The sequence below is a fragment of the Bison bison genome, unplaced genomic scaffold (genome assembly GCF_000754665.1).
Source record: "Bison bison bison isolate TAMUID 2011002044 unplaced genomic scaffold, Bison_UMD1.0 scf7180017864322, whole genome shotgun sequence".
NCBI lineage: Eukaryota > Metazoa > Chordata > Mammalia > Artiodactyla > Bovidae > Bison > Bison bison.
The window spans coordinates 6634557-6641907 of record NW_011494894.1 but is presented as its reverse complement, the minus strand read 5'-3'; the positions used below and the strand labels follow the sequence as shown (position 1 = coordinate 6641907).

Here is a 7351-nt window from a genome sequence, read left to right as displayed (position 1 = left end):
GCCAGAGTCGCTTATAATTATTTTTTAGCTGGTTCTCTAGGGTTTTCTAGATATATGATGATATCAGCTGCAAACAATGATAACTTTGTTTTTCTTTTTCTGCTAATCACACTTCTTATTTTTGTTCTCTGCTGCACCAAAACTTATAAAATAATAATTAACTAGGGAGGAGAGTAGACATTCTTGGTTTGTTCCCGGTGTTAGTGGAAATGTCTCCATTTGTATTTTCCTAATAAATTAAATGAGTTGTCAATATGAAAATGTTCCTTAATGTGTTAAGGAATTATCCTTATATAGATAACAAAAAGATTTGTCTCATTAGCAATGATTGCAGGGCAGCTGCTCACACGGTGAAGGTGGAAGTAAAGGGACCACTCTAGCCTGTGGCCTCTGTCTCTGGCTGGGCTGGTACCGCCCAGGGGCCCAGGACAGACCTGAAATGTATGGTGCTGCAGGAACCAGCTCCAGGATCCGGATAACCTGCCACCTGAGTAGCTCCCGACCTCCAGAGACCCGCAAGAGTCTCCTGTGGTCTGATAATGGCTACTGCTCCATATAAGCCAACGGCTGAATTGGTGTCAGGGCAGATGGGACCGTGTACAAGGCCGTGATCCCCACGGTGGCCATTTTGTGGCCCTCAAAAGTGTAAGAGTCCCCAGTAGAGGTGTGCTGGAGGAGGCCTGCTCATCAGCACAGTTGGTAAGGTGGACTTACTGCCATGTCTGGAGGCTCTTGAGCATCCCCGTGCTGTCCGGCTGATGGACGTCAGTGCCACCGCCTAAAATGACCGAGAGGCCAAAGTGACCCTGGTGTGTGAGCATGTGAACCAAGACCTAAGGACGTATCTGGACAAGGCACCCCCACCAGGCTTGCCAGTGGAGACCACCAAGAATCTGATGCCCTGGTTTCTAAGAGGCCTGGATTTCCTTCCTGCCAACGGCATCGTTCACCAAGACCTGAAGCCAGAAGAAGGTGACAAGTGGTGGGACAGTCAGGCTGGCTGACTTTGGCCTGGCCAGAATCTACAGCTACCAGGCAGCACTACACCTGTGGCTGTTAACACTCTGGTACCGTGAACTCCAAAAGTCCTTTTACAATCTACCTATGCAAAGCCTCTAGATGTGTGGTGCGTTGGCTGTATCTTCACAGAGACACTCTGAAGCTGACCAGTTAGCTGATAGGCAGAATCTTTGACCTGACTGAACGGCCCCCAAAGGATGACTGGCCTCCAAACGTATTTCTGTCCCCAGGAGCCTTCCCCCTGCCCCCACCCTGGGGGCTCCTCACAGTTGTACCTGAGACAGAGGAGTCTGGAGCACAGCTGCTGCTGGAAATGCTGACTTTTAACCCCCGCAAGGGACTCTGCGTCCCGAGCCTCGCAGCCCTCTTATCTACACAAGGCAGAAGGAGACCCCGAGTGAACAACAAGATGGCTGCAACAGAGCCAAGAGGAGAGACACCGACATTTCCCTTCCTTTGAACACTTGAGTGAAGAGACTCCCTCTGAGAAGGTGACCTCTGTCTTCATCTCTGAGGCTGTGAAGACTCCTCCTCCAACTTCTTACAGACTATTTTGCTGCCTTAATGACATTCCCCTCCCGCCCCTCCTTTTGAGGCTTATCCTCCTCCTGCCCCACCATGTCCTTACACAAAGGGGTATGTCCCTTGTTCTCCGCTTCCCTATACCTTGATGTTGGGATGCTTTTTCATACAGGAAAAACAACAAAAAATGATATGATTGCAATATTTTATCAATGCCTTTCAAAAACTAATGATCTTGTAAGTTTTTTTTTAATTTGACCTCTCAATATGATATAACATAATAATTTTCTAATATTAAACCAAACTGGGGCTTCTCTGGTGGCTCAGTGGTAAAGAATCCACCTGCCAATGCAGGAGACATGAGTTCGACCCCTGATCCAGGAAGTTCCCACATGCCTCGGAGCAACTAGCCCTTGCTGCAACTGTTGAGCCTGTGCTCTAGAGCCTGGGAGCCACAACTGCTGAAGCCCATGCACTCTAGAGCACATGGTCTTCAACAAGAGAAGCCACCGCAATGAAAGCCCGCACCCTGAAACTAGAGCGTAGCCTGTGCTTGCTGCAACTAGAGAAAAAGTACTCGCAACAGCAAAGACCCAGCACGGCCATAAATAAATAAGATTATTTTAAAAAAAAAAACTGATAGCTTCTACTTGGTTGTGGTAGATTATTCTTTCCAAATAGTTTTTTGAGTCCCATTGGCTATTACATTATTTAGAGTTTTGAAATATATGGGTCTTTTTCTTTTTATCCTATCTTTGTTAGGCTTTAATAATAAGAATAGCAGTTGTGATCATTTTGTACACTCATATGATGTTTCAAATACCACATTTTTTCCTGTATTTTATTACAACATTTACAAATGAAATACAGCATTACATATATTTTGTGGATAAGGAATTGAGGCTAAGATTATGCAGCTTGAGAGAGGAGCCTGTCTCACTAGGCTCTGCTACATAGTTTTGAAGAGTTAAAAATGAATTAAGTAGCTTTCCATGTTCTGGAATAGATTATATAGAATGGAAAAAATCTGTTTCTTGAAAGAATGAAAAGACTGATTCATGTATGCACAGGAGACAAAATGATGCTGTGAAAGTACATGGGGTTTAAAGCCAGACAAATGCTGGTTTGAATTCCAGCTCTGTCCATTACTTAGTAACCCTGAATAAGTAGAAATGATGGTCATTATAAAAACATCCTGTCCTGAAGACTTCTGTGACAACATTTTCCAGTTGTGCCTGGGTCTTTTTCTGATATTTTTTTCCATAACACCTTGTTGCCCCAGGAAATCATGTATTTCTTCTAGATAATGGAATATATAATTTCATAGTCATATGTACTACTCTCTTATATTTTAGGAAGCCAATGCCATATCTATTAGGCGACCAAGGTTGATACGCTCTTATATTTTAAAATCTCCATATAAAGATATTTTATATCTTTTGTTATATTTCCTATTAGTCTTTGGTATTTAATTGTGTGCTCACTTTTGTTTCTAATATTTGTTGTTTTTTGAAAATAAGCTTTTAATTTTAGAGTAGTGTGCATGTATGTGTGTTAAGTCACTTCAGTCATGTCTGACTCTGCAACCTTATCAACTGTAGCCCACCAGGCTCCTCTGCACATGGGGTTCGCCAGGAAAGAACACTGGGGCAGGTTGCTGTGCCCTCCTCCAGAGGATCTTCCCAACCCAGGGATCAAACCCACATCTCTTCTGTTCCCTGCATTGGCAGGCAGGTTCTTTACCACTAGTGCCACCTGGGAAACCCTTAGATAAGTAGCAGAGTAAGCTGAATAATAGCCCCACAAAATGTAAATGTCCTAACCTCCAGAACCTGTGAATGTTATATGGTCATAGGTACTTTGCAAGTGTGGTTAAATTAAGGATTTTTATGATGGGGAGATTATTCTGGATTATCCCAGGGGGCCCTGTATAATCACAGGGTCCTTATAAGAAGGGTCCAAGAAAGTCAGACAGAGGAGAAGGTGATATGACAACATAAGAAGAGATTGGAGTGATGTGGCCACAAGTCAATGAATGCTAGCAGTCTATAGAAGCTGGAAAAGACAAGGAATGGAGTTGCCTCTGGAGCCTCCAGAAGGAACCAGCCCTGCCAGCTCCTTGATTTTCACCCCTCTAAGATTCCCTGGTGTCTCAGTGATAAAGAATTCACCTGCCAATGCAGGAGACATGGGATTGATCCCTAGGTCGGGAAGATCCTCTGAAGAAGGAAAGTGGAGAATTCCATGGACAGAGGAACCTGGTGGGCTACAGTCCATGGAGTCACAAAGGGTCAGACACAACCTAGAAACTAAACAACAAGACTCATTTTGGACTTCTGACCCCCCAAACTTTTAAAGTTTGCATTATTTTAAGCCAATAGATCTGTGACAATTTGTTACAGCAGCAATAGGACACAAACATAGTTTTAGAATGACAGAAAAGTGGCAGATACTATAGAATTTCCATATGCCCCATCCAGTTTCCCCCATTGTTACTGTCTTAGATTAGGATGGTATATTTGTCACAATTAATGAACCTATAAGACACCTTATTATTAACTAAAATCCATACTTTCTTTTTTCAGATTTCCTTAATTTTTACTGTGTGCTCTCTGTCTGTTCCAGAAGGGCATCCAGCTTCCCATATTACATTTAGCTGTCCTGTCTCCTTTGGCTCCTCTTGGCTGTGATAGTTTCTCAGACCATGTTTTGGATGACCTTGACAGTCTGAAGAATACAGCTCAGATAGTATTTTACATGCCCCTCAGTTGGGATTTTTGTCATGACTAGGCTGAGATGATGAGTTTGAGTGACGAGGACCAGAAAGGGAAGTATCACTCTCATCGCATCATTAGTGGTTATATACTGTCAACATGACATCATTGTTGCTACTGAGTTTGACCACCTGGCTTAGGTAGTGTTTGTCAGTTTCTGTACCACAAAGTTACTCTTTTCCCTTCCTTTGTCTCAATTCAGTTCAGTTCAGTCGCTCAGTCTGACTGTTTGTGACCCCATGGACTGCAGCACGCTAGGCTTCCCTGTCCATCACCAACTCTAACTCATGCCCATCGAGTTGGTGATGTCTAGTGTTTTTCAAATAAGAAACTTTTAAAATTTGTCAGTTCCACTATTTTTTTGTTTTATAAGTAATTAATGTCTCCTTTATGTTAATTGCTTCTGTCATGCTTGTGGTTCCTTTTATATTCTTTTTCTATACATGAATATATATATATTCTTTTATATATTTTATATTCTTTTTCTATACATGATCTCCAGTTGGCAAGGAGTTGTTTGTTTCTTTAAATATTTAAATATTTTTATATTGATTTCTGTGTTCATAGCATAGTGGTAAAAAAACATGTTATATAAAATTTGCATTTTTGAATTTTGTCAGTTTTTAGTTTGTTCTCTTATATGATCACTTTCTGTGCTTTTTGAATTTTCATAAAGACTTTGAAAGGAATTCTATTTTCTGTTTGCAAGGTATAAACTAAACTCTAAATTTTGTAGTGGGTAGGAACATATTTGTTTTGATTACCTCTGAATACACAGCTTCTCAAACAGGGACTAATACACGGTAGGAGTTCACTAAATAATTTTTAGTAAATGACTACAAAAATTTCATGCTCTCAGTTAGGACCAATAAAAATGTCTCCAGACATGGCCAACTGTCCCCTTGTGAACAAAATCACCAAGTGAACTACTTTAAGATGATAAAGTTATCTACATAGAAAATCAGAGAATCTGCTCAAAAAGTATCAAAATTAATATTTGGATTCAGCAAAGTCAGTTGATAGATTTAAAAAGTCAATATTAAATTACATTCCTATAGTATAGCAGTAATAAACCTTTAGAGAATATAGTTTTAAAGTCAGTATCATCAATGATAGCAATACAAATTAAAAGACTAAATCTAATAAAAGGTGTGCAAGAGCTTTAGGAAGAATATTATAAAATATAATGAAAGATATTAAAGACATAAGAACAGAGAAATTTACAAGAATCACTTTTTTTTTTCTTCCCAAACTGATCTATAAATATAATGCAAGTCCAATCAAAAGCCAATAGGGAGTTTTCATGGGATTTGACAAATTGATTCTAAAATTTATACTGGGGAATATGGAATAAAGCTAGCTAAGGCACTTCTGCAGAAAATTAATTTGGGAGGCTTGCTGTATCATGTATCAGAGTTTAAAAATACAGTGGCCAGCAAACATGAAAAGATGGCTGATTTTTAGAGAAATGCAAATCAAAACTACAGTGAGGTATGGTGACCTCACATTGGTCAGAATGTCTGTAATCAAAAAATCTACAATCAATGAATGCTGGAGAGGATATGGAGGAAGGGGAATCCTCTTACACTGTTGGTGGGAATGTAAATTGCTACAGCCACTATGGAGAACAGTATGGAGGTTCCTCAAAAAACTAAAAGTCGAACTACCACATGACCCAGTAATCCAATCCCTGGGCATATACCTGGAGAAAACCATAATTCAAAAGATACATGCATCCCAATGTTCATTGCAGCACTATTTACAATAGCCAGGATGTGGAAGCAGCCTAAATGTTCAACAACAGAGGAATGGATAAAGAAGATGTGGTACATATTGGGTTGGCCAAAAAATTGCTTTAGGTTTTTCCATGAGTTGTTACAGAAAAACCTGAATTATACACACACATATATGTATGTACCTATACATACATGCATATATATTATATATATATAATGGAATATTATTCAGCCATGAGAAGGAATGAAATAGTGCCATTTGCAGAGATGTGGCTAGACCTAGAGATGTCATACAGAATGAAGTAAGTCAGAAAGAGAAAAACAAATATAATGTATTAACACTCATATGTAGAATCTAGAAAAATGGTACAGATGAACTTATTTGCAAAGCAGAAACAGAGACACAGATGCAGAGAACAAACATATGGATACCACGGGGAGAAGGGGGAGTGGAATGAATTGGGAGATTGGGACTGACATATACACACTACTGTGTATAATACAGATAATTAATGAGAATCTTCTATTTAGGGAACTCTACTCAGTGCTCTGTGGTGACCTAAATGGGAAGGAGATCTCGAAAAGAAAAGGTAAACATATACATATAACTGATTCATTTTGCTGCACTGCAGAAACTAACACAACATTGTAAAGCAACTGTACTGCATAAAAATTAATTTAAAATAATAAAATTGTAGTAATCAAGAATGTAGGCAAAACTAGGCAAATAGAAATAACAAACAGAATAGATAAATTGTTTGCAGAACTACAGATACATGGAAAGTTACTATATGACAGAGGAGGCTTTCAAAACCATTGGCAAAGGATATAATATGCTAGGATTACTGACCTTGTATTTTGAAAAATCATTTTTATTTATTATCTGTCTTTTTCCACTACAAAGGAAGCTCCATGAGGTCAGGGATTTGATCTGTTTACTTCACAGCTGTATTTCAATGTTGCCTCAGATAACCATTGTTCAGTTCCATCAACATAAATACTTTGTTTTTGCTTTTGAATCTTTGTGGCTTCTAGTCTCAAACATTCCCTTGCATGGTGGTAATCCCAAAGAACAAACTGGTCCACATTTAGTTCTCCTCCATTGCCTTCTGACTGGGTAACCATGGTTCCTGTCATTCTTAAACAGTGGCACTTTATGCTACTAAGCAGTTAAGTCCATCTACGGGTCCTTTGGCCAGGCTGGCTAGAGCCTGGCTGTTATCAGTCCTGCCCCAGATTGAGCCTCTAAACAGCCAGTCATTAACACAGAGGAAAGATATCCACAGTCATGCAAAGTGC

The 7351-nt window shown here is 39.8% G+C and overlaps 1 pseudogene; it reads left to right on the top strand.

Annotated features, from left to right (window-relative positions):
• The first annotated feature begins 539 nt into the window (after positions 1-539).
• Positions 540-1421, top strand: LOC104998075 (annotated as a pseudogene).
• Positions 1422-7351: the final 5930 nt, after the last annotated feature.